Source organism: Octopus bimaculoides, chromosome 3, assembly GCF_001194135.2.
Source record: "Octopus bimaculoides isolate UCB-OBI-ISO-001 chromosome 3, ASM119413v2, whole genome shotgun sequence".
Taxonomy (NCBI): domain Eukaryota; kingdom Metazoa; phylum Mollusca; class Cephalopoda; order Octopoda; family Octopodidae; genus Octopus; species Octopus bimaculoides.
In genome coordinates, this window is record NC_068983.1 from 100,448,641 (window position 1) to 100,452,509 (window position 3,869).

Consider the following 3,869-nt stretch of genomic DNA (forward strand, 5'->3'; position numbering starts at 1 on the left):
TATATTTGTCTTTCGAGGTAGGTCAGTGTTGCTCTTTTTACATTTCTATACTACAAGGAGATAAAAAGTCGTGCATATTTTCTAAGAAGCATTCCAGGAAGAGATATTCTGCGTATTAAATTTCTACGTCTTTATCATTTGTTCAGAATTATATCTGACAATTTGAAGGTTTTTCAGTGACAATTATTTGAAAAAGATGTTTACGAAAAAGTAGAATCCTTGAATTGTATCATTGTTTTTTATTTAAGCGGTGAGCAGCACAGTCGTTACCGCGCCAGACAAAATGACTGTTGGCATCTCTTCCAACACTTTACGTTTTGAGTTCAAATATTGCCGATGTCAATTTTGCTCTTCATCCTTTCGGGGTTCGATTAAATAAGTACCAGATGAGCGCTGGAGTCGATGTAATTGGCTATCTCTCACCCCGCCCAGTTCTGGCATTGTGTCAAGATTTGAAACGAATATTATTATTTCTATTTGTTGTTTACAGACATTTATATCTTGGTATATATAGTACGAACTAAAATTTTCAGTTCCACTATTAATCTACATTGCGTATTGAGTACTTTATAACAAGTGGTGCCTATATTTCATATCACAGTTCCTTTCAGCAGAGCACTTTCAAGCAACGTTATTTTAGTGGAATTTTGTAGAAACACCACTGAAATTTGTCTATAGAAACTTTTGTATCATCATTTAAGAAGTTTTTTCTGAAATGTCTCTTTCAAGAGATTGGACATTTTTTAAAAAGGCAAACAAGGCGTGTTATGTGTCCTTTAGTAAGGATATTATACACCAGTCGTGGGCAAGCTGTGGCGCGTGGGACTTTCTGAATGGCTCGCTCAACGATAAATTACTTTGGATATTTTAGTAGTGTGGCCCACTGATAATGAACCGTGTCGCATGCAACCCACTCCTGGAAAAATGGTTGCCCATGCCTGATGTACACGAAGAATAGGCTCAAAATTTTAGATTTAAAACAAACAAGTGTCCCCACAGGACATACGGCCACAACAATTCTAAGAAGCGTTGTTTAATATGAAGAACATCAAATCTAGAAAAGCAATGAATTAATATAGGAACTTCTTAATTTTATCTGAAGGAATGAAAATATCATTACAATCATGAAATGTTTTCAATTTAGTTAAAATCAAAATTGAAAAAGTTAATTGTGATATTTATATTCCTTCAGACAAAACTAAAGACCTTTAATACCATAGCTTCTTACGTAATGCAATTACCAACAAATAAATCAAAATATTTCTAACAATACAAAGTACCTATGCAAAAGCAAAAAATTCTGAATTTATAGAACCCACACTTCACTTTTGAAGATCACATGCCGAATTCCACTAACAACCTTTCAGCAAGACTTAAAAATTCCACACAAGACGAAAAGTTTTTCTTTTTATTAAAAGTAACTTCCAGGAGATAATACAGCTAAGTTAACACACTTCAATGGTTTGGTCGACATGATACTCTATATTTCTCAGGCTATCCCCAGTTTGGAGATTTTAAACCAAAATTACATTAGAGCAGGTACTGTAGAATGTATAGTATAATCCTTTTCCAAGATTTAATACAATATTACTATTACTATTCGATATTACTTTTTGGTGTACTTTACCGCATTTACTCTTTAAACTATACATTGCACCCATATTGATCTTCGTTCTGAGGATCATCGTAAAACCTCTTCCTAGCCCTTCCAAGTTCCTTGGTAACCGAATTGCTCACAAATTTCTTATCGTGACGTATGTCTAAATGTTATGGATATAGCCATTCTAATCAGATTTATTTCATTTCAATCGGCATATGCCAATTTATGCAGAGGAGGAGTTGTAAGTAAACTAAGTTGAACTCAATATATTACTGGTTTCGTATTACATCGATTCTGAAGCGGATTTTTAGGTAGTGGATCCCAGTATTATAAATTCTGAGCACAGAATGACGAAATTTTGTGGGGCGGGGGAATGTTGGATCGGTACTCTCCGTTTCCACTGTCTAAACTGCATCACAATGTATTAAGGTTTTCTCAGCGGCAGTATAAAACTGTTGAAGGCATTTAATAGCTGGTCACCAATTCATATTATCTTTACACAAAACGCATTGATTCATTACAGCATACTGATGAAATATAAATTAATCGCAACGATGCAAGAAACTTGATTGTACTTTCTATGTCCATAATTTTAATGCAAATATACCGCACAATATAATTCCTTTCAGTCAGTTCGTCGATGTTAATGACATCGTTCTCAATTCTTACGGACGCCTGTCGTGTAAAAGAGTCAGTCTTTTCTTCTACACATTATCAATTTCCAAGTAAATTTTCAGATTCAAAGAAAAACAATTCTCCCAATAGCATTTTATTGTCGAGTTTAGTCGATTTAACCGAACATTATTTTACTTTCATTTGATTTTGTTGATCTCTGCTGACTTTAGTTATTTCGCTCCCTGAATCATAGAATGAAACATCATCAAATTTTCTTTCAAAATATCTTTTAAGCCTCGAAAATTTATTCGTAATCTAAGATTTCTCATACAGACAAAATACTGAAGTAACGCTAGTCTAGAGGGACGCTCTTCGTTCCAGAGGGGTATTTAAGTTTAAACAGAAAGTGGTAGTTCGGTTTTTGGCAGTTTATGTTGTAGCTCTTTTTACTATTTTGTTTACATGTGATTTTGCTTATGCTGTTATTTATAGTTTCCCTGCTATTTTTTGTTATGTAATCTCAATGAAACATATTACAAACACGCCAGATATGTATCCAGTAATTAAGACTGCTTTACTTCCGTCGTAATTTCGTCTCTTCTATATAAATACAAGAGTTAACAACTTTCTAAGAATTTTATTTTTTATCATTATAGAAAGAGAAATTGCGTTGGAATAGCAGAAACATGAGTAGACTGCACAAAGTATTTCGTAGTATTTATTTAATCCACTTTACAATGAGTTCGAAATCTGCTGGGAAACTCTTGTCTTTCGCCCCTCTCCGCAGACTTATTATTATTATTATTATTATAATAAGCATTTATGTTGCTTTCTACGGCTGAAAAAGTGGGTAGCCGCAGAAACATATAGATTCACATGTTTTGATCATCGTGTACAAATTATACACTGGGTGCCCCAATCTGTTGTTGCAGAATCATTGTGTCATTATTACACCTGACCAGTTACTAATTAACAAAATGATTCAGGAAAAAACAGTATAAGTAGCAGTAACTTAATCGTAGTGTGACTGGACTACCAGAAGGTACTTGATAGTATATCACGTCGATGGATGGATTATCAAGGTGTCGCAGTTAGCCAATTCAGTGTTGAACTCTAATGGCGTACTTACTAACACTTTCTATTCCATTATTTTCTCAGTAGAATAGAGACGGTGACTTAGTCGTAGATGTACAATGAAATAAATACTTTACTACTTCATAGTATATTTCAAAACGGAACAATTGAATATAACTATACGTTCATGACTCTACTTGAGAGCATTGTTTTCGTTTCGAAGACTTTGTAAACAATCACACGCATGAGTGCGCTTACAAGTGGGCATACATATATATTATGCGCACGCACACACTCACACTTACACGCACGCGCACATACTTGTATAGAATACAGACATCAAGTCAGTCTATTTATTTATTTATTCATCCTCAACTCGATGATATTTATGTGATGAACGCACACGGCTTTATGACATCATCAGCAAGGCGATCTCCCCGCCAACGACATCAGTTTGTATATCCACGCGATAACTTAACATCACATTCCTGTTATTTTTTTTCTTCTCCATAGACCGGTCAGTATCCTGTTATACAAACACACACACACACACACACACACACACACACACACACACACA